Raw genomic sequence first — 24,608 nt, 5'->3', positions numbered from 1 at the left:
AGACTAGGAAGAGGCCGGGCGGGTTGTCTCGGTCAACCCCATTCCCTCCCTCCCTCCTCCTTCTTCCCTCTCTGCCGCTCCAAGGGTTGTACCTCACACCGGGAACCGCGCTGGGGGATCCGATGACGTCACAGTCACGCTGACAAACGCCAGCTACTTCTCTCCTCTTCACTCATGCGCTCACGCTGCTTTTCTATTCTGGGAAGCGGCGCTAGGAATAACCCTGTCTGTCCCCCCCTCAAGCCCCAGCCGAAGCGGACACTTACTCACTTTCATCTCTTCCTGAAGCAAACGCGCAACGCACATCTGGCTTTTGCAGAATCGCTACAATTTCCCGCGAGCTGTTACGGCGAATTTAAACATTTCGATATTGAAGTGATACACTGAGAAGGAAGAGTCTCTGGAGTTAACATAAAGAGGTTGACATTCGCCTGAAATGTTGTGGACGTTTCAAAGGGGGCGGATTTGAACGCGTTTTACCGGTAAGTAAACGCGCACCTTATTACTTTGTATCTGAGGTAATGTCATTGTTTTAAAACCGTAACCGTGTTGCGGACGCGTCTCCTCCGTTTAAAAGGATATATGGGGAATACCCAGTGTTCTTGCAGATAGTGAATATTGCGTAACAACTGCCAGAGGAATTTGTACGGCTGGTGTGGGAATACGAAATAAGTCGACCTTGTCCTAATTCTTACGATGGTCGCACCCTCAAAGGGTCAGTGTCGTTTGTGTTATTGTGGACTGTTGTTTTTATCGGCGTCCTGTGTAATGTTGTGATCTGTATTTTCATGTACACAGTGCCCGTGCGCGTGTATGTGTGTGAGCAGGAGCGAGAAGGTGGGCGGGGCTCTGGCTCGTTCCGGGAATGTTCCATGACGTGCTTTCAGTCAGTGAAGGGCCCATCTTAGGGGGAACATCTAAGAACGATTGTTGCTCAAATCAGATGTTATCTGAAACGAATTACTGTATTATGGTGTGCTGGAACATTTTGTTGTTGCTTTTTATTGATGTTATTTTTAGATTCACCATCTGTTCTTCAAATGAAAATGCTTGGAAAGTTGGTTTTTGTTATCTGCATATGAATTTCTCAAATTTTACTCCAAAGCAAAGCAGAATTATTGTTTCCTGTTTATTATATTATAAATAGACGCTTCAAAATGAAATATGTGTCAGGTTAGTATGGACAGTAGCATTATGTAATTGTGTAGAGCACAGCAGTGCAGCAGGGTCAAGGGTGCACCCAAGTATTTACAACCCATCAGGCAAATTAGTTTATTTGACTATGCCAAACAGATGAGCCAGTGCTCCTTTCTCTAGGTTGATATATGTGTGTAATGCAATGCATAAACACACCCCTCAGTATCTCTTCCTGACACTGACACATGATGTATAAACATAATTTTCTTTTCCATCACCTGAGTTCTATCTATCACAAGGAAACAGACAGAGTTGGAGGTTTGATAAATGTCCTTACACATTTTTTCCACAACAAAATCAATCAAATTGATTTCCTTCTTGAGCTTTGACACATCTAGGCTTTCTGGCAATTTGTTTGTAATTGTTTCTCATGGAAAGTTGTTTTTAAAGTTAAACTGACCCACTGTGTGTTTACACTATACATTCAGATTCGATTCGGTTTTGGAGTGACCTCCAAAAAGTTTTTGTTGTGGAAGCCAGTGGTCGGTTGCATAAAAGTTTAAGACTAATCTTCATAGTTATGCCGAGTTCAGACTACGGCTGGGCAATTTTTTTTAACATGGTCGATTCAAAATCGATTCTTAAAGCCCACAAATCAAAAAAACGATCATATTTATTTCCGCAAACACTGAACGTAAGATTAACGTTAATCTAATTACTAGTCTTCCCCATAAGATGTGATTCATTCATTCAGTCTTTATTCTTATATATTCTATATAATGTAATATTTGAATATCATATAATATAATATTCTATATAATCTATATTCATTGAGTTGAATTGAACATCGAGTATAAAAATCGTCCCGAGAATCGGAATTGAATCGAGAATCGAAATCGAATCGATTTGATAGCTTGTGAATAGGCCTGCATAACGATTAATCGTGACTAATCGTTTGCAGAATAAAAGTTTTATTTACACACATATATGTGCCTGTGCTGTGTATAATAATTATGTATATATAGAAACACACACACACATTTATGTAGAATTTTAAGAGAAAAAAATATATTTATATATTAAGTATTTATATTTATTTATAAAATAAATTATATATAAATATAAAAATGTATATAAACAAGTAAATATTTCTTAAATATTTACATGTATGTGTGTGTGTATTTATACATAATTATTATACACAGTACTCACACATATTTGATGTAAACAGATTTTTTTATTTTGCAACGATTGGTCACGATTAATCATTATGCAGCCCTACTTGTGAATCGAAATCGAATCGATCTGGAACATCTGATTCGATACCCAGCCCTAGTTCAGACTCAGCACATGCAATTTTTAATAATAATCCCAGTCTCACGTGAGAACTAGGGTCTTGCACACGTGACCTCGCATTGTTTCCTTCACGTGTGTTTGGTTGTGAGACGTAGTTTACGCACCGGGACAAAGTTGTCGGCGATTCTTCCTACGGTAAAGTCATGCAGTATGAAAACCCCTGTCGCCAATCCATCATGCAGTCTGAACAGCAGCGACTCAACGCTACCCCAGATAATCACTCAGTATGAAAACCTCTGTGACCCGACTAGTTTGAAAATAATGCAGTCTGAACTCGGCATTAGTCATGAATTCATGAAGACTGATCATAACTGTATGTTACATAGAAAGGTAGATTGGTCTAATTTAAATCCAAATAATAAGACTGATTAGCCGTAACTAATTGCTAGTTAGTCAGAATCATTCTTAAGACGAGTATACTAGTATACTCTAATTACTTCTGCATACTTCTTGCTGCCTTATCAAAAATGTATATGTGTTACCACTAAAATTGGTGTGCACCAGTTGTGGTTAAATGCTAAATTGTTCAAAAAGCCACTGTTGTTTTTCGTGTGCATGATAAGAGGAAGGGGATTCGATCTAGAAGGAAATGCTTGGTGTATCACCATTGACGGGAATGTCACATGAATAGGGGCCTACATCTGGGTCGTGCTTTCCACCTGTTGTGTCAAGTTACATAATTGGATTTCTTCACAAGAATGCAAGGTTAGGATGAAAGATAGCGATTTGGGTTTGTCATGTACAAGTGTATGCCGTGGGGCCGATAGCTTATCGAGGACAATCTGAGATAAGTGAAAATAGTGGATGTGCTTTTAATAGATTCCCTCAACTGAGAGTCTGCTGGTGTGCACACACTGCAGCAGTTACAGGCTACAGAATGAATTTATAGTATTAAATTCAACCAGGTACACGTAAGGACGCAGGTCTGTTGTAATCCTGAAGCCGCCGGGAGAGTTGTCAAGTTGAGCCGGCGCCTGTGTTGACACCCGCCAGGGTGCGAATGCTGCGAGTGACGTCCTCGCTCGCTTCAGCTGCACAACAGGAAATACTCACGGCCTCCCCTCCTTCCTGCTTTGAAAAAGAGGTAGTCTCGCACTCGCTCTCCAACTCGGCCCCTTCTTTTCTTTCGTTTTCTGCAGCAGGGCAAGGCGAAACCTATTTTAATGCCATTTCTCTGTCTGCAACCATTGCCTGTGTGCCATCGCTGTGACCGCCACCCCCTTTGCTCCATCTGGCCAATCGGAGCGCAGCAGCTTATGCCGAAGAAACATGATCGTTTCTTTCGCTCTTTCGTGCTGCTCCTTTCTCTGAGCGAGTGAAGGTGGCAGAGTGCGAGCAACCAAAAAAATAGTGTGTGAGCAAGAGGGAGGGGGAAGGAGGAGGGAGAGAGCGAGCGAGCGAGTGAGTGAGCGAGAGAGAGTGAGAGAGAGAGAAAGCTGCAGACAGTGGCAGGGAAATAGCTTGTCGCACAGAACGTGAGCAAATGGTGATTGTACGGGCTTGCGCGACTGGCAACAGCAGAGAGGAAGGAGGTTTGGAGACCCCGGGGATCTGCAGGATGCAATGTCAGGTGGGCACTTGGCCGGGGCAGAGAGATGTAGTGGTGGAGGAGAGTGATAAAATGAGAATGAAAGTAAAAGAGATAAAATGCTGGTTACACTGTAACTAGTTTAATTTCAAGATGCGTTACTGCTTGTTTTTAAGTCCTGTATGGGTTCTGGTTGAAGTGACTGGCTGTCAGGTAAGGATAGAGGGTCTGATAGATGCTGGACGCATTTACCGTTTAACTGAAAGTAGGAACAAGTTTGTCAACCCACTGACGTACCTTTGCTGATACTGTGAAATACGGATACTTTGCACATTGTTGATTTAGTAACAAGAGGTCTTCAGTAATGAACAAATAAATATTGCTGCATATTGTATATTTAAAGTAAGGTTTACATTTTTCTCATGTTGTAGTGAAACTAGCATGCTTAATGACATCATTTTTATTTTTTATTTTTGTACAGGGTGTGTGAGGAGGGTGTGTACCTGGATTTAATTCCCAGGACTGCAACTTTAGGTAAAGTATGTTTAAAATATGTTGTGTTGAAGTTACACTGTGACATATTTATGACAAATTGTTTGTGTTATGTCGCAGCACATAGGTGTTAATGATGTGGTTTATGCTAAAATGATAGCCTTTATTAACGTCATCGATTTCTGTGTATTTCTGGGTTGTCAGAAGAAACCAGTGCTAATCTGTTTGCAGAAATGCACATACAGTAGGGTGGTAGTTCAAGCAAAAAGATTACTTGGTACCCATCACACCTTTTTTAGTTTCCGTGCTTTGTTAATAGGGCTACATTATTAATAAGCAGGTAAATGAGTTGGACTAATTATTCATTATGGGAATGATGAATATCATTGTAACTGAAAGTCTTTCTCAATTCTCATTATTTTCTGCCACTTCTGATGAACTTGTAGTCAACTTTGTTCAGACCGAGTGCGAGATAACAAAGAACACGAATTAGTGGGACTAAAGGAATGAGGAAGTGAAAATAGTAAAAGTATCAAGAACTTTCTAATCTGTTACACAAATCTATAATATAGCCCTCTTCAGCGCATGCATGCACTGTTTAACAGTGTTGGTTCGAGGTAGGCCTACAGTTATATTCATATACAATATTGCTTTGTTCCGAAACGTAGTGTGCTGCCTACAGTGACCATATTTTAAGATGTCACAGGCGTACTTTGTTATTTTGATACCTCGCTTTGGCCAAATTCCAAGGCAGCATTGTATGTACACAGGGAAGGCAATCCCAGAATGCATTGCACCAAGATCAGTAAAAAAATTGAAGATTGCAGAGAAAGTTGATATATTTTACTCAGTGCTGAGAAGTATTTAAAGCTCCTGTTATGTCGGTGATTTTGAAGCTTTGATTGTGTTTATAGTGGGCAATATAAAATGTGTTCATGTTTCACGTGTAAAAAAACGCGGTATTTTTCACACAATGTACTTATCTGTATAGCGCTGTTTTCACTGTCCTCAAAACAGGCTGATGTCTTCCTTATTATGTGAAGTCCCTTCTTCAGAAATACGTATCTAGTTCTTATTGTTTAGTTTGTTTAGTGTGCTGTGATTCGATAGCTGCTTAGCTTAGCAGATCAGTTTGAGCCAAAGCTGGTGACTGACGTATTCATGTGGGCGGAGTTTAGTCAACGAACTGTTTTGCTGACGTCATTAAAGCAGGAAATAAAGGGCTGTAGTCAGGGCTCAAAATTAACTTTTTTATTTGGTAGCACTGGTGCTCCCAACTTTAAAGAGTTAGGAGCACCAGCAAAAATTTAGGCGCATCCATCCAAAAATTAAAAAGTACCACAACTACAATGTAAATGTTAATAGATTTATTTTATTAAAAATAAAACACCACCACCGGGCTTTACACGTCCTATGGCCAGCATTTAAAAGTTGGTCTTCTATTTTATTTTATTTTATTTTTTGCTGCATAAATTCCTAAATTAATATCCAAATGCTGTTGAAATAGTATAGCAGCAATAATAATTTAACAATTACAGGTAACATGATTAAGATTTCATAGAAAATCTTGCACACACGTAAAACACTGATTAATTGTGACATTACAAAAGTGCCCCTAATATAGAAGGCTAATATATATTGGTATTGATAACTGCATTACCAGGATGCTTTTACTACTAAATAGGCAATGTTTTAAAAAATACAACAAAAACATACCATCAGCATTGTGGTATTCCACAGCAACATGGACCACAAGGATGTTTGTCGAATGTCCATTCACCAGCGCATGCGCACATACACCATTAAACACACTGACAGACAGGTCGGTGTCTCCATCAATAATAAACACATTTGTCATAACACGTCTTGTGTTTTTGGCACTTTCGCCATGTTTAAGCAAGGTACGTCTGGCGCTTAAAATGTTTTGATTCCGCCATTAACACCGTTTTACAGGATTTACAGTAAACAGTTACATTTTCATAGACACTCGGAATCTTTAAGCCACTCTCTCTGAAAGGTTTAACGTCAACTCGCATTTTCCGGTGGTGGAGTTACATTTGAATCCCGATCGTCGTCAAAAAATACAGTAATAACCTTGGCTGTAATCGGCTCGCTCTCGTCATGCTCGCGACGCGTTCGTCTTTTCACATTTCCGCGCTTCACTGAAACAAGGAATGACTGACGCTCATATTAGCCAATCTGCGGTCTTCATTAAACGCAAGAACTTAATGGTGAAATTTGATTGGTTATGTATCGTTGGAGAGAACACTGACTGAACCTGGGACAGCGCCATAGATATATACACTAGATGTCGCCTTGGGGCTCTGAGCATGCGTCAAAACCGCCGCCATCTTAGAACAGGGGTCTTGTCATAGGAAGTATCTAGGTAAAGCAGCTATCTCCGCCTGTACCTCGAATTCATGAAAGATGCCGGACTTTTGTGCAGCGCATGGATGAAAGGGCTACTAGCACTATGCATTACAGTTAGAAAAAGTAAATTTTCATAAAATAAAAACTTTAATTTTTTCCTGTACTGAATGCTAAATACATGAAACGAACCAAAAGAAAACCAAGAAAATCGCGTTCATGACGATTTATGGTGATTTTATTTCTGTTACACCATTGCCTACAATGACGCTTATGCGGGATTCCCCTGTTTCAAGATGGCGGCTCTGTTTTACGCATTCGGTCAAATGAACTGCCGTAGCCAAGGCGACATCTAGTGTACATATCTATGGGACAGCGCCAGCACGCAGGATCACAATCAACTCGCGTCACAACAAAATGGGCAGTCGCACAAATGCTCCAAAATATATTTTAAGGTCGCACAGATTAAATTTCGGTCGCAATTTCGAGCCCTGGCTGTAGTCCAAACCGGTCGTTCATTGTAGGCTTTTAAAGAGGAATTCTATTGAAGGAAATATATATCGCCTGGCAGTGAACTTTGAGCTTTATAATTTTACAGGTATTATTTATGCTATTATAGCAACATTACACACTAACTAGGGTTTAAAAAAATGGTATCAGGAAGAACGTTACCTGTAATACAAAAATATGTAAATATTTTAATTTGTAAGTTCTGCATAACGATTAATTGCAACTAATTGTTTGCAGAATTTTTTTTTTTGTATTACTGTGTATAATAATTATGTATGTATGTATGTATATATATATATATATATATATATATATATATATATATATATATATATATATATATATATATATATATATATATATATATATATATATATATATATATATAAAAACGGTTAGTTCCAATCCTTGATTCTGATTGGTCAATAGGTGTGCTTTATTGACAATAAAACACTGCTATGACCGCTTCACCCAACGGTTTTATTTAATATCACTGCGCCCTTAGCAACACATAAACATATAATGAGACAAAGTCTGAGAACAGTTTGTTGTTTTTATTTGAGCTTTCATGTTGTTGTTCGCAGGCAGGGACTATTTTTTCTAGCAGAAGGAATGATTTTATTGATTTAACTTCATGAAAGTTGCACTAATATTTGTTTCTACTTTAATATTATGTGGTAACCGTTTTATAAAAGCAATAAGGTACTCGAGGCAAGTGCTGTATCGTGAATAAGTAACGGCTGAAGGGGTTGCAGGCACTCCGCTTCGCGTCGTGCCTAACAACGCCCTTCAGCCGTTACTTATTCACGATACAGCACAGCCTCTCGTACCTTATTGCTTACATATAATAGTTATATATATTTAAGAAATTATTATTATAATTATTATAACAATTATTATACACAGTACACACACATATACAAAAACTTTTATTCTGCAAACGATTACTTGAGATTCATCGTTATGCAGACCTACCCAATGTTTGTGTATGGTGTTTGTTTTTAAGGATTAAAACATGCCAAACTAACTATCACACGTACAAGCTTTCGTTGACAGTTATAATGCATCCTTAGAAGGCCTATGTAGGCATCTCATTAGGTTATAAAACAGAGCATAAACATTCTGATTGTAAGTCTTTATGTAGGCCAGCCTATTCTGTTTTTCTCTCAAGCATTTGCTAAATGTACAAAAAGCTGTTTGTGGCTACGTGCGTGGTGTGCACTGTAGCCACGATAAAAAATAAGCAAATGAAACACCGCTAACCATCAGGCACCACACAGGTCTGCCAGTGGATCAACAACACGGAGACACCAGCCACACAGTGTAAACTCACTGTACAGTATAAGAGTAGAAAACTAGATTTCATGTGTTTTGGTTGATTAGGTTGTGGTGCTCACATCCATCATGATGTGTGTGTGTGTGTGTGTGTGTATTTGTCGTTGTGGAGTGGTTAAAACTGGGCCATGGTTACTTAAAGTGTTGTGTCTGTCTGGACTAGAGTATTGTGGGTGGCAAATGTTGATCTATGCTTGAAGCATTCCAGTGAGGTAACCACAGGTTGCTTGAGGTGATAGAACAGGCAAACTATTGAACTTTTCTGTTTACTTTTCTTGTGTATTTTAGATAGGGTTGAGCAACTTATATCGCAACTTATATCCTTGGATTGGTTTTTCATTGGTTGAAAATGTGTGAAGCAGAGTCTGATTGGTCTTGTTTCTCACTGGCTGAGAAAGTCAGACTCTTGTTTGTAATTGGCTAAGAAAGTTGTGAAGCAGAGTCTGATTGGTCTTGTTTCTCATTGGCTGAGAATGTTGGACTCTTGTTTGTCATTGGCTAAGAAAGTTGTGAAGCAGAGTGTGATTGGTCTTGTTTGTCACTGGCTGAAAATGTTGTGAAGCAAAGTTTGACTCTTGCTTGTAACAGACTGAAAATGTTTTGAAACAGAGTCCGATTAGATTTGTTTCTCATTGGCTGAGAAAGTTGTAAAGAAGAGTTTGGCTCTTGTTTCTCTCATTGGCTAAGAAAGCTGTGAAGCAGAGTTTGGCTGTTGTTTCCCATTGGCTGAATAGGTTGTGAAGCAGAGTCTGATTGGATTTGTTTCTCATTGGCATTACAAAGTTCCCCTCGGGGATAATAAAGTTTCTTGAACTTGAACTTGAACCTGGCTGAGAACTTTGTAGAGTTTGATCAGTCTTGTTTGTCATTGGTTGAAAATGTTGTAAGCAAAGTCTGATTGGTTTTGCTTCTCATTGGCTGAGAATTTTATAGAGTTTGATCAGTCTTGTTTGTCATTGGTTGAAAATGTTGTAAGCAAAGTCTGATTGGTTTTGATTCTCATTGGCTGAGAACTTTGTAGAGTTTGATCAGTCTTGCTTGTCATTGGTTGAAAATGTTGTAAGCAGAGTCTGATTGCTTTTGCTTCTCGTTGGCTAAGAAGGTTGTAAATCAGAGTTTGGCTCTTGTTTCTCATTGGCAGAGAATGCTGTGAAGCAGAGTCTGATTGGTTTTTGTTTCTCATTGGCTGAGAAAGTTGTAGAGTTTGATCAGTCTTGTTTGAAAATGTTGTGATGCAGAGTCTGATTAGTTTTGCTTCTCATTGGTTGATAATTTTGTAGAGTTCGATCAGAGTTTGAGTTTGATCAGTCTTGTTTGTCATTGGTTGAAAATGTTTTTAGCAGAGTCTGGTTGGTTTTGTTTCTCATTGGCTGAGAAGGTTGTAAAGCGAAGTTCAACTCTTGTTTATCATTGGCTGATAAGGTTGTAAAGCGGAGTTCAACTCTTGTTTCTCATTGGATGAGAAAGTTGCGATGCTGTTTGCTGATTTAAAGTGACAGTAACATACAAATGGTGCCCTCCAGTATCAAACACTGTGGTAATTGTAAATTGACATGCTTCTGTATGACACTTAGCTCCGTGGCAAATGCATTTGTCTTCGTTTACCCTGGGCAGCGTGCAAGTGGGTATAAAGATCAAAAGGTCATTCTTAGAATTTTCATTGAGCAGTCTGCGTCGTATGTGGGTAAAAATGACAGATGATAATATGAGGAACTTTGACAAAGGTCAGTGTGTTTAATGTGTTCTAATTTTGATCTAGGAAGATTTTTACATTTGTCCTAAACAATGCAACCTTTTGAACGAAGTCACCTTTTTATTGACATCTGTTATTGTGCATTTAATGTTTACCATTTCGTAGCTTAAAATACAATTTTGCATTGCAGCATATTTGTGTATGCATTCTTGCATTCTTAGTTATTAAAACCTGACAAATCATAGTGACAAGGATGTAAACAAATATTAAAGAACAGAGTTAGAAATAACTTTTGATCTAAAATATTGTGATCACATCTTTCTGGCTTTTGGGTCACTGCTCTTTGCCAATAACTGAAACGTTTAGAAGCCAAGCCAAGTTAAGCTTAACATCAGCCGCCAACAGACATTTTGCTACACCAGGTTAACACTTATGATCAGAAATAATTCTTGCTTTGTCACTTTAAACAGCATAGAGAACAGGAAGTGCACGACGTGGTAAATCATATGGCAGATGTTGAGAAAGTGTCTCGTGGTGAAATGCTGACTGATGTCGCAGCCCATTATTGGCATGTCGGTTCAGGAAGGAGGTAGCTGGCATCAAGCATGTGTTGCTTAAATGAAGTTGTGAAAATAACGCACAGACATTCTGGAATTGCAAAAAGCTTGCAAAAAGTGCTGATGTGTCATAATTACGTTGTCATGAAGTTAGCGGAACCCAAATTTACTGGTTGAACTTTTGACCAATGTGAATATGATGACATCATTCACTCAACTCAAAATCAGTCCAGTAAGTCCACGCTTTTTATAATGACTAATACTTACGGAAACTATATATCATCTGTGCAGCTGTCAGTGTTTCATAGCCAACTGTGGCAATGGGGGATTTTGTTATGGATTACAGTTTAGAAAGTTGGGGCGTTTGCCCGATTTGTCTGTATAGAAGTGTTTTGTCCCAAAAGTGCATGAGTTTTTTCACCTGTCGGCCTGTTAGTTTCTATCCAAGTTGTGGGTGCTAGATTTGTGCATTTCTGGATCACATGCATTTAAGAAGTAGAGCAATATGTTCAGTAAAGTAGAGTACAGCACTGGTTAGTTAGTTTGTAAAATATGCACATTTCAAAAAAATCTCCTCACATTGTCTTCCAGCTTGCACTTGGCTAGCACCACATACTACTATAGTAGAGAGAGAGTGTTTGTATCCGATGTTAAACTCTGTCTCAGACATAGTAGACAGGTATTACGGCATAATTTACCGAGATGCACTGCCTGTTTATGGTTCCTTTATGCCATATGATATCACTTAAATTGTTTCTTGATGCATTTAGTCCTCCATTAGCTCTTAAGTGAAGTAGGCGGTTCAGTATAAGCGGCAAAATATACGACACAGCAAAAACACTATGCTTGATGGTTATACAAAGATCCTCCTTTGCCAGCACTTGCAAGTATCATGCTAGTGAAGGATTTAACTCATTAGATGAGCACGACCTTTATAGTATCTACGCTGTGATGATGGCAGGTATAACAGGTCTAGAGGTTAGAGGAAATGAGAGCTATTGGTCAGCCCGGCGCTTTTGTGCAATCCCCGACAGAGACAATGCACGAGAGCCCCCTAAAGCAGGAACACATACTCTGTTACTATGGGAACCTATCAGAACTGTGCTTTTGTCCTTGACGGAATCAGATGGATTGAGATGTGAACAAGAATAAAAACAGGAAGTGGCACGAGTGAGTATGAACGGAGGTGAGATAACATTTTCGGAAAATGGCAGGGATTGGCCCACGTGTGTATTATTTCAGCACTCCGAAACCTCATCAGATGGACTTTATTGACAGTAATGTCTCCCCCCATGTCCTCCTTGGCTTGATCTGCCTTTATCGATTCAATACATTAAGCATTTATTCTGTCGCTGGATCAATCGACACGTCTCTAGATTACACAAGCTCTTTTCTGACTAATTAGGTGCCCTGGGTGAAACTAAAATAGACAACAATGTATTGGGTGGGCAAGATAAAAGTAAAGGTTTCTACACACGGCACACAGGGACCAAAACTAGTCTCATCTTTCCCAAGCCGAACAATGGTACCTGCAGGTGTTTCTTCTGATCAGAAATCGAGCCCCCACCCAACCACCCACGTACACGTACAGTTATACAAAGACACACGGAAACAGACACACACACATACGTTCTCATTCACCTAAACCATATTCTCTCATGAGCAGCCTTGCATGTAGGCTGAACACCTTTTTTTAGACACAGGTTGTGTGAAAAATAAAATGTGTAGTGCGTATATTGTGGCCTGTGTTAGCACCAAGGTGTACAGTACACATGATTTTGGTAAAGAACCTAACCTTTCTGTTTTCCAAATGTTATCGACTGTAACAGGTTAGAAGTTTTGACTGAATGGTTCTTTAGGGGAACCAAAAATGGTTCTTTATAGCATGTACCTTTGTAGCCTCTTTATTTTTAACAGTGAAGATATGATATTCAGTGCAGCACAACCTCTCAGCTGTTTCGTTTTTCCTCTTGCCACTTCCAGATAACAGAGCATTTGAATTTGAATAGTCCAGAGTCGGACAACAAGCGCGTGCACTTCCTGTAGCCAGGCAGAGCCGAGAGACGTGTGTCCGTAGGCAAAGCACATGGAAAGCAGCGCGACTGCAAGCAGGAACTGTCCTGCCCTCCTCTCCCACGCATTTCACTACACGGCACACACAACGTGCAGGCGGAGAGCCGAAATACGCCCTGATTTCATTTCCTTCTCTCTGCTAATGCAAATCGTACACCATCCAGACGTTGCACGGTTGCAGCGGAGCACGCTTCCTGTTTGACGAGGTGCATGCGCGAGGTTTTGCAGAAGTGGAGGGATGCGAGCTGATGATGGATGTCAAAGACATGACGGGCCTGTGGTTGTCTTGCCCACTCAGTTGCCACATGCAAGGGCACACGTGTGCGTGTGGGTGCTCAGTCGAAGGAGCCGCGATAAGGTCAGACAACGACGGCTGTTTTTGGTGTGGTGTTGCATCACAGCGATGGACCAGGGTACAACTTTGGCTCGTCTCTCTCTCTCTCTCTCTCTCTCTCTCTCTCCGGATGTGTGCCGTGTAATAGGGAGACAAAGAGGCACTCATGTGGTGCCTCTTTAACCTAATGCTCTATTTTAATCAGCTGAGGAGAGGCTTAATCTATATCTTCTCATTGTATCAACTTGGCATCTGCAGATGACCCACAGAATGCAGCGATAATTTGCATGAATATCCACATCATTAGATTACATACATTTTATGCAACTAAACCCAGTATGGATGTAAAATAGCACCATGTGGCCTTAAAACTATAGATTTTGTTCAGTTCTATTTGTTTATGCAATCTCACTCTTGGGATATCACTTTACGAAGGTTGACTATGTGTCCAAGGACAGACTTATCTATTAGCGAGGTTAAGTAGTTCATCTAAATTTAAAAAAAGAAATAAATCCTGGTGGCAATAGCGATAAAAAAGCATAGCTGGCAAAAATATTATAATATTTAAAAGATAAAAAAAATCTTCATGGACCAAAATGGTGTTAAAGATTTATGCAAGTTGTGTTTTTTTCTCCCTCTCTCTCTCAGGTATGTGGTGCTTGTTAATAAGTTAGCACATTTTGTATCATTTCAGTGTCATTTTTTTTACCCAATGACTTTCATATCATTGACGTCCATAGTACGTGTTTTTCCCACTATGGAAGTCAGCGGATAACGTCAACTGTGTGATTACCATCATTTATCAAAATATCTTCTTGTGTGCTCTACAAAATAAAGAAACTTATACAAGTTTTGAACAACATGAGGCTGAGTCAATGTTGACAAAATACTATTTTTGGGGAAACTATCCCTTTAAAAGAATACTCTACTTTCATAAAAAATTACTCACCCCCATGTCATCCAAGATATTATGTCTTTCTTTGTTGGGTCGAGAAGAAATTAAGTTTTTTGAGGAAAACATTCAAGGATTTCTACATATAATGGACTTTAATGGACCTTAACAGTTTACAGTTTCAACCTAGGCATAAATCTACGTTTACACCAACAACGTTTGAGGCGTCAAAATCGCGGGTACCATGCCTAGTTTGCCACTTGAACAGTTTGAATCGATTTCACGCGTCTAGAGTGAAGTAGCAAAATACATGCACAATAAGCGCCATTCGCGCGTCCTGCGCCAGGCTCTCAATTCGCGCCATTCGCACGAACTAGACACGCAAAGACCTCCAGACGCGCATCAATGCATCTTCACATTGACTAAACATTGAACTCACTCGCGGTTCACGCCTTTACCGTGGCTGGTGTAAACGCAGCATAAGAGTCTTAGCTAGCGAAACGATTGTCATTTTCTCCCAAAAAAATTGTCGCGTGATGCACCAGCGTGACCTTACGTATTGCGTAACCACGTCAAAAGGTCACACGTTACATATGTGAAACCCACACTTGCCGACCATTTTAAACAATAAACTGACACAATGACATTAAAGAGCACCTATTGTTCGATTCACGTTTTTACATTTCCTTTGGTCTGTACGTGTGTATTAGTACTTGTTAATGATATGCAAAAGATAAATACTCTAGAGTAAACGATGACGTGAGTTATCGTCTCCAACGTAAATTTCTTTTCTTAGACTACAACAAACATGGATTGTAGGCAACAGTTTACTTACTGGGATTGGTGATGTAGACAAGACCGACATTATCATATTTCCTCCCGCTTCGGACTTACAGCCTGTAAGTTAACTAATGTTAGCAACTGAATCTTTTAAACATGGTAAGGAGCGTCATGTTTCCGGCTGACGAGGTATTCAGGCCAATAACAATAGACAGATTAGCTGGCCAATCAGAATCACAAAGCTTTTCAAATCCGTGTGTTTCAGGAAAATAGTGAAGTCTGGAGCTACAAAAATGTACGGTATGTGAAAAAATTATGTTTTTAACCATAAACCACACAAACACATTCTATTATACCAAATACACAAAATAACTTTGTTTTTTAGCAATGAAATAGGTGCTCTTTAATAAGTATCATTCCACATACAACAATGTTGGAACTTTCTCCATACTTGTAAACACTGGAGCGGTAGTTTCATATACGTAATGACCTTTTAACGTGATTACGTAATACGTAAGGTCACGCTGGTGCATCACACCGTTAGTGCAAGAGGAGAAGTTGTGATTAAAAATATATATTTTTGGGCAAAAATTACAATCCTTTTGCTAGATAAATCCCTTAAGCCTCTGTTGGGAACATTTAGAGCCCTTTAAAGATGCATTAAAAATCCACTGAATTGAAACTGTAAACTGTTGAGGTCCACTATAAGGAGAAAAAACCTGGAATGTCTTCCTCAAAAAACGTAATTTCTTCTTGACTGAACAAAGAAAGTCATAAACATCTTGGATGACATGGTGTGAGTAAATTATCCGATTTTTTTTATAAAAGTGGAATATTCCTTTAATATCTCAGTTTTTAAATATGTAATTTCGCACATAATTTCAGCTTCCTCTTAATTTGTTTATGGTAAGCACATATTCCTGAAATATGTTTGATATGAGTTTACCAGTTAACCATTGACTGAACTGTATTTGCACATGATTGTGACTTTTTGGCCAACATTTGTCAGAAAGCTGGATAAAATAGGTAACACTCATTGGGGGGTTAGTCAAGGAGAGCTCTGTTTCACTCTTTCTCACTTTCTGTGGTGCTTGTAGAACAGGTGGTGAGCTGAGCCTGGTAGGATTGGTTGGCAGAGACTGTCGAGTTTCTGCAGCTGCGTTGAGCACTGAGCAAAAGTAGCGCGCCCCCCTTCACTTTCAACACACCCACGTGCCACCCGCATGCCAAAAGAGAGCTGCTCTCACCCTACTTTTGCTACGCCAGGCTTAGGGTGCGAGTGTGTGATGTTGCAATCAGTGTAACGGTGAGGCGAGGAAAGATTTCAGCAAATTTGCTGTGCAGAAGTCACTTGAGGAATAGTGTTGTAGTAGTGGCACATCACACATTCATCACCTTGCCTATGTTTTTAATACAGGATATTTATTGTTTTTATTTTCTTTGGATGTGACCTATGTATCAAAACTAAAGGAATGAAGTATCGCTCCTTTTTGTACAGTTTGAGCCAAGTTATCCATACTGTATGTTATCTGTTAACCAACAATCCTGCATATGGAGGATTTGGCCAGTGATGGGGATATGGAGGGGACAGGCCGCCCCCCGCCTCCATCATAAGTGCCCTGCCGGGAAAGGAGCATCCCTGACATTGGCCTGTTGGCTCATCTACCCAGGTCATTAATCCAACATTCTGTCATTAGCGGTCCCACGCTGTTCCTCAGCAGCTGCCCTTCACACTTGATAGCAGTACATCGAAGAGATTATTTAACAGAGAGCAGGCTGGACAGTGTTTCTCTGTCGACACAAATGAATGGCGCGTGTCACTCGGCTTCCCTGCAGTCAGGAAGGGTGCTTGCGATAAATTAGCGCTGGTCTTTCCAACCAAGGATACAGCCAAGAGTTGTTTGACTGTGAGATGTTTGTAGGTCAGGAAATAGACAACAGCACATGGATGTGTGGATGCTGAAGTCATTTAATTTCAAACTAAATTTGAAGGTTTTTGTTGCATCAACATATTTGGATAGAGTCAACAGTACCAGTCTGAAATGGTGTTGTCGGGTGGATTTATACTGTTTATTAGCGAGGATAATTCATTTGATTCATTTTCTTTTTTAAATTTAGGGCCTGTATCTGTTACTTACTATCAAGTAACACACACAAGTATATATTTCTTTTTCAGGACCGAAAATTTTAAAGGGGACAGAGAACTAAAAACCATTTTTACCTTGTCTTTGTTGAATAATGGTAGTCTACCCACATTCACAAACATACAAAAAGTGCTAAACATGCTAAACATCTCAGTCTTATAGAAATTCCTCTTTTACAAATGTCAGCCAGAAAACAGCCCAATCTGAAAAACAGATGCTTATGACATCACAGGCATCTAACTGCCCCTCCACTTTAAAATAATTGGCTACATTTTTTGAGTGGCAGCAAAGTCAGACAATCAGTAATGAGATTGCAAGTTAAGCCAGTACGGGGAGCCAAATAGGTGCAAAACCACTTGTTTGAAATCCCCCACCCTAATAGAGCTATCTGAGAGAGGTTTTTAGGAAGCTTCTAAGGCATTACAGACCCAAACAAAAATTTTTTTGTCTACATGTCACATCACAGAACAAGGATAAATACTCCGTTCAACCATTCTATGTCACCTTTAAAGTTATTTCGTGACATGCCAATTAATGGCGGGGTGAATGTTTTTTTGAAAAACGCTTTGCAGGGTTTCCACGCGTCCTTGAAATTCTTGAAAGTTTGTGAATCTGGGGGAAAAATTCAATGCCCTGGGACGTTTTTAAAAATATACATACATAGATACAGGTCATTGAAAGTGCTTGCATCTATATTATGGATTTTTTATTCCCAGTAGTGTAGGATAATATAAAAATTCTTGACCCTTTAAGCACACGTGCTAAACTGTTCGCTTTAAATGTTTATATCTTCTGTATGCGGATGTTGATTAATACCAAAATGCTTTTTTGCATAGTTGTGTTTGACACATCAAACGTTTCGGGTTACGTATGTAACTGTTGTTCCCTGAGAAGGGAACGAGACGCTGTGTCTCCCTTGCCCTACTTCCTGTGTCCTTGTAATGTGGTCTTTGGCAATATTTCAGGTAGTGAAATACTTCCTGGCTCCCGCGTCACCCTGTCTTTTTTCGTTTAGCCTCACCATTTGTTGAATTTTATATACACATTCAGATGCATTTACCCCTGGAGGCGTACCCAAAGTGTCAACGCAGTGACGCAGCGCGAGTTCCCTCGAAAGGGAACTGTAACAATATATCTTGAAAGGTAACACGATGTAACCTTGCTCTCACTTGAAATGTGTCCCCACATTTACTCCTTGAATTCGAGGGTATTGGACCTGGAAAGTCCTTGAAAGGTCCTTGAATTTGAAGTTAACTAAGGTGTGGGAACCCTGGCTTTGGATAAGGGAGTTGGGCCGAGTACCAAAACACACTTGTAGCCAATCAGCAATAAGGGGCGTGTCAGAAATCGTGCACTCCGCCTTTAATACAATTATTATTTCATATTCTTAACATGTATTAGAAGTCTTCAAATTTTAAAACATTACTTTGGGATTAAATAGAGATTACAAAAAGTGACTTTGAGGTCAAATGCAAAATCTGTATTTTAATTAATTAACTAAATTAACGTGTTAAATTGATAGCCTTAATTATGAAAATAATAAATTATATCATGTCAGAATCATATTAGATACTAGCAACCCTGCTCCCTAGACATCAGTAATGGATATTGGAAAACCCACATTGGTCGACCTCTATCTATCATCTGATTTTAATTAAGAGTTGCATTAGATTGAGAAACAGAATCCGTTTTGAATGCTGAAAGTTTGACTGCACGCTACGCATGTGGATCTTTTGTCATGTTTGATGGAGGATAACAGTTGAATTTTTATAGTTACTCAGTGTTCATTTATTTAAAATGGGACATTTTTACCGTAGTACTGTTATTTATTGTTGTTCTTTTCTGAAATGAAACTCGACTTTGGAAAACCTAATAGACCGCTCCGAATGTTTTTATTAAAACTGCCATCTTCACAGACTCATATGATGAATGGCCGGCTAAATCCTTCCCTCGCTCCAATTTACTTCAGGGATTAATAGAAGTCAAAGTTTAATTACGGCAGGCGGACAGAGCTGCGTATTAAAGCTCTTTGTTCTCCCTGTACATGAAAGGTGATTACAGGTGTAGTACAGCTTTATGTATCACTGCCTTGGAAATACACCTGTCTAAGTCACCTTTAGTCTTATTTAAAGTGAGGATAAAAGCAAAGAGGAGATTTTATGGTGCTGACTGTTTTGAAGACTTTAAACTCTGAGTAGTGAATAATAAATAAAGTTTGGCTGCTGTACAGAGATGGCAACTTATCTTGAGATTGGAACCCACATGTGGTGTTTGACGTATAGTTTGATTTGTTGTTGAGGTATTGTTCTTCTGACCTAAAAAAACGTTTGCCGTCATCCAGACTGTGTGAATTAAAGTGCAAGAACACAATGTATTACTCACCTGATGTCTCTTGAGTCGCCGAGTGTCTTTTTCCACATCAGCAGTCCCTCCAGACAAGGTCGGATATTGACATGTTGGAAACAAGATCATCATGGGATTGTTTTTTTTTATGTGCCTCATAAAGCAGCTCTATACATTTTTTCCAGGCAAAACTCAATTTCAATATTTTTGAAATTATTTTAAATATTATTTTGTTAATATATTACATATTTACATGATTATATATTATATTATGTTTGCATTTGCATGTATGCTCCTGTATAGCTTTGTGGTAGACAGGGCTCAACATAAAGGAATGCTCGGTGGCCGGGGGCAAGCGTGAGAGAAGTTCGTCCCAGTAGAAAGTATTGTCACTTGCCCGATCGTGCCAGTGCTTCACCCTCAGTCACTAAAATATATTTTTATCAATGTATATTATTTAACATCTTGGAAGCAGACATTTACTATGGTAAAACACAACAAAAGAAAGGATGCAATATTTTGAACAATTTGCTGTCATTTTACAGGTAAAGCAGAAAAGTTGGGAGCCTTTTGTCGTTGGAACATGTCTGTTGTATATGTACGGAAAAATTGACGACTGGCTATTGAATTATAAGAAAATAATGCACACCCAAGGTGGTTATGCGGCACGACGCGAAGCGTTATCCCGCCGCGGGTGTGCATTATTTTCAAATAATTCAAAGGACCGGGGTCAGTTATTCCACTTATACCACGGTTTTTATACCGACTGGGCCAGGCCAGTATCAAAAATTATTTGCGTTGAACCCTGGCATTGCATGCAAAAGGTCATGAGGTTTGAAACCAGGCAACACACACACACACATACACATGAATTGTATAGCTTTGGATAAAAGCGTCTGCCAAATGCATAAATGTAAATATAAGACAATTAATTCAAAGTGGCATACAGTGCATCATAAGGTATACTTTTATCAGGATGTGTGTTTGCCGGGATCTCATTGAGGGGCAACCTTTCGATCTCTCTGATAAAGCCAATACGGAAGTGATTTAAATTGCAATTCATCGAACAGCCGCTAGAGGCTGGCTCCAAAAGTTAGTCAATTCCCATAGACCCCAATGTTAAAATGCCCATCTTTAGAGCAGAAAAACATGTATACAGCCTGGTAAAAAAAAAATTTGTTCGGTGTAGCTAATCTTGGCCTTCATGACAACTGTGAGGGGGTGAATTTTTATGCAAGTCATCCGTTTAACTTATATTAAGCCTTAAAGTTCTGCATAATTAAGGGCGTGGCCACTTATGTGACAGTTGAACAGCCACTGCTGTCACTAGAGTCGAGCTAGGTGGGCGTGGTTTCAGCAACCAGCCACCTCAGCTTTACCCACGTCCCGCCTCTTTACCCATTTTGGTATATCCGGGAGTGATGCGCCGAAAGGCACCACCTACTATTGGCCTCAAAAACGATCTTCCGAAACCTATGGGTGACGTCACGGACACTACGTCCATCTTTTTTACAGTCTATGGATTTAACCCATCAACTTTTGCACTGCTAATGCAATACTTTACCAACTGAGCTACAGGAACACTTAATTTTGTCAGTGATTTCTCTCATAATGCAAAAATATGTCTCATATATAAAATTGAGAAAATTCTTTATTTTTCAGTAAAGAAAAATACAATTATAAGAGCTGAGTAGCTCTGCAGAAAACGTTTGGTGTCCTTTGGTGTTTGTCTTGTAATGGAGGCATTTAGATGCAGAAGCTGATGTGATTTTTGGATTTGATTTGTGTTAAGCCTCTCTTCATTACAGGAGGACAGACGGAGAGCCTTCAGTCCTCCTCCTTTGAGTCTGGGTCCCTTGATCTGCACACCGCCAAATGCACTGTCACGGGTTCTGACGAGCCCAACCACTCACAGTATCTGTGGCACACAGCTTCAAAGAGTGAGCTGTCTGCTTCAGTGAGCTAAATCTGATCCCCTTCTCTTCGACAACGTCTCGCAACAGTGAAACTGACAATGTTAGCAAAAGAGATGAGCCCTTTACTTGACGTGTGTCGAAACGCGCGCTTTTCGAGCTCACCAAGCGAGCGGTGAACCACGCTACATTTACGTAGACGTTTGTTTGTTCTCCAGTAAAAGAAACGCCTACTTGGTTTGTTTGAACAGTATGATCAACCGGCTCGCCAGGACCACTGTGTGACAGGATGCATTACAGATAAAGACGTTATTACACTGACAGCCAAAAAAAAACCAAACACAATACAAGCCTTATGCTATGTTTTACTCATCTTAATGTGTGTGAGTAGATAAAATGGACCTGTGCTTATCAGTGTTTTGGCTTTATTGGAGTGTGTTTATTTTATTTAATCCATCTGGTCTTCCTCACAATTGACCCCATTACTATGCTTTGTTTTGAGAGAGACAACATGATCCAGACTCCAGCATTGTACCTTAATCTGGTCAAAAATCATCAGTTTGAACCGGAAATCTGAGTACACTTTAAAGTGATATAGTACATAGTAGCTTAATTGCGAAGGTCATGGGTACGATTCCCAGTGAACACACATACTAATAAAAATGTATACCTTGTAAGAAGTGGATCACACAGAAGTTAAAGTGCACCTATTTCATTGCTAAAAAACACGTTATTTTGTATAATTGATATAATTCAATGTGTTCATGTGGTTAATGGTAAAAAAACACATTATTTTCCACATACTGTACATTTTTGGAGCTCCAGATTTCCCTGTCTTCCTGAAATGCACAGATTTTGTACAAAGCTGTCCCTGATTGGCCAGCTAACCTGTACGTTGTGATTGGTCTGAATACCTCTGAATGTGACGCTCCTTACCATGTTTGAATGATTCGGTCACAATGCAATGCTAACAGGAGTTAACTTAAGGGCGATTTGTGGTCGTGCGTGGGTCCTACGGCGTAGCTACGGCGTAGGCTATCCGTAGCCTGTGCGTAGCTCTGCGTAGCCTGACGCGCACCTCACAAAATTTCTAACAGCGCGTCGGCTCTACGCGGACCGTAAGCGCTGTGATTGGTCCACCAGAACCCCTCCCGTCAGGTAAAAAAAACTGCGTCATAGGTATTTCCGTTTGAGACGTGAAAACAAAGATGAGCCAAGTTGAGGAGTGATTTAACTCAAACTGAAACATAAGTCGCTGTTTATTTACTTCCATCATTGCTGGTCTTCTCAAATTATACACAACAAGTTGCTATTTCTTCTTCGTTTGTGGGTTTACTTGCTTAGCTTCTTCTTCTGTGACGACTTCTGCTGCTACTGTGGTTACACGCGTGATTACTGCCAACCAGCGGTTTCGCGTGTGTTTGCACGTCGACGCGGACGGCGACGCACAAGTATAAATGAAAACCGACGCGGAACCTACGCCGTCGCTGCTACGCCATAGGACCTACGCACGACTATAAATCACCCTTTACTAGCTGTGAGTCCAAGCAGGAGGAATTATGATAATGTCGGTCTTCTCTTCATCATAAATCCTAGGAAGTAAACTTTTGCCTACAATCCGTGTGTTTGTTGCATTCCAAGAAAAGAGATTTACATTGGAGACGATAACTCACGTCATCGTTTATTTTGTGGTATGTACATTTTGCATATCGTAAACATGTACTAATACACACCTACGCACCAAAGGAAATGGTGTGAAGGGAATCGGACCATTGGTGCTCTTTAAATGTTTAACAGTATCTAACCGTTTTTAATCGAAGCACCTTCGTTTAGCCTAAATTCTTCACACCTGCTCGGTGTGATGTCATCGATGTCTGCCTTCTCGTGCTCAACATGTGGTGTGATGTAGGGTGATCGAGCGAGAGGAGGTGTCGCTGGTGCACATAGACTCGCATGCACACACCGTATTGGAAGGCTTTAGGAAATGTGAGCTGCCACTGTTTCGGGTCTCTGGTGCTTCCAGCAGCCCATGCCAAAAACATTCAGGCTTCCTGTCTGAGCTGACGATCTGCTCCCTGCTGACTGCTCATGTGTGCGTGTGTGTGTATACAAGCACAAACACTGTGAAATTCTGTTCCTTTGAAATGTCAGGTGTGCAGCTAATGCAAAACCGTGTTAGTCACAAGGCTTCTGTTTGTTTCTTGAAAAGACTTTACTTGCCTTGAAAGCCTCAGAGAAAAAATGCAAGAAAGCAAATTTACAGTCTTCGAAAATTGCAACTTCCATTTAAAAAGCTTTTTAGTCTGAAATATCTGGGCCTTTGCCTGGCCAAAACAAATTGTGTGGCAAAGCAGGGACATTTTAGCTGAGACTTGAGGCGTCGTCCCCGGAGGTCTGGATGTTGGCAGTGCTGCACCGGTAGCGTGGCAGGAGGGGGTTTTCACTTTATCTCAATTCTGTCTGTTTCCTCGTTCCATCTGTGAGCTTGGCAGGCTTGTTAAACTGACATTGCTAGTCGCCTATCTCACCTTCTAATTTGGTACCCACAAACCATCCAAGATTCACAAGCGCATCCGTTCTCCCGTGCTGATGGTTTCCATGGCGTTGAGGAACAGGTCTGTTGTGGCATGCCGGTTTGGTGTACGCTGTGGTCCCCCTTCCTGAATTAAAGTAGCATACTGGGACAGCTTGTTTTCTTACAGAGTGCCCTCAAGCTCCGGTGTGAAATACTCTCTGTGTTCATGATTAATGTCAGTTGGGGAATTTGGGAGTAAAGAGAAATCCAGTAGCAAGCCGTAGGTGAAGACAGGGACACTTTAGTTGATAACCCTTATTCCACAGGCCCTCTTGAGCTCTCTTCTGTACTCCTGTTAATATGAAGGGTTATTGCACCGTGTTGAAGAATGGAGGGCAGGTAGGCCAAAAAAAACAAAACAAAGTCCTATAGAGATGGTTTTGTTTTTCTCGTGCTAATGGCAAGATTTTTGTGACAATCATGGTGATATTTCGGATTTGAATGCGCTACCTTACTGTAGAATTTGATTTAATTGTATTTAATTATTACATTTATATTTAATGTTTTGTTTAATGTTTGTATTTAATGTTTGTAGTATAAAAACTTGACATTTTTGTAGCATAGATTACAGTCTTACAA

General features: G+C 39.9%; 1 protein-coding gene across 4 annotated transcripts in view; it reads left to right on the top strand.

Moving 5' to 3' along the window:
• The window catches only part of hivep2a (HIVEP zinc finger 2a), a 79,520-nt gene continuing 54,912 nt past the window's right edge, over nt 1-24,608 (top strand). For 2 of the 4 annotated variants that reach the window (XM_055186410.2, XM_055186407.2), the window contains exons 1-2: nt 1-482; nt 4,503-4,555. The gene's annotated coding sequence lies outside the window, so the exon portion shown is untranslated. Of the gene's footprint in view, nt 483-3,687; nt 4,064-4,502; nt 4,556-24,608 lie in introns of those variants that run through there. The other 2 variants (XM_055186409.2, XM_055186406.2) reach the window with 1 other exon arrangement.

This window comes from Misgurnus anguillicaudatus, chromosome 18 (genome assembly GCF_027580225.2).
Source record: "Misgurnus anguillicaudatus chromosome 18, ASM2758022v2, whole genome shotgun sequence".
Taxonomy (NCBI): domain Eukaryota; kingdom Metazoa; phylum Chordata; class Actinopteri; order Cypriniformes; family Cobitidae; genus Misgurnus; species Misgurnus anguillicaudatus.
Note: the sequence above shows the minus strand (reverse complement) of the source record. Positions and strands in the feature narration are given on the sequence as shown.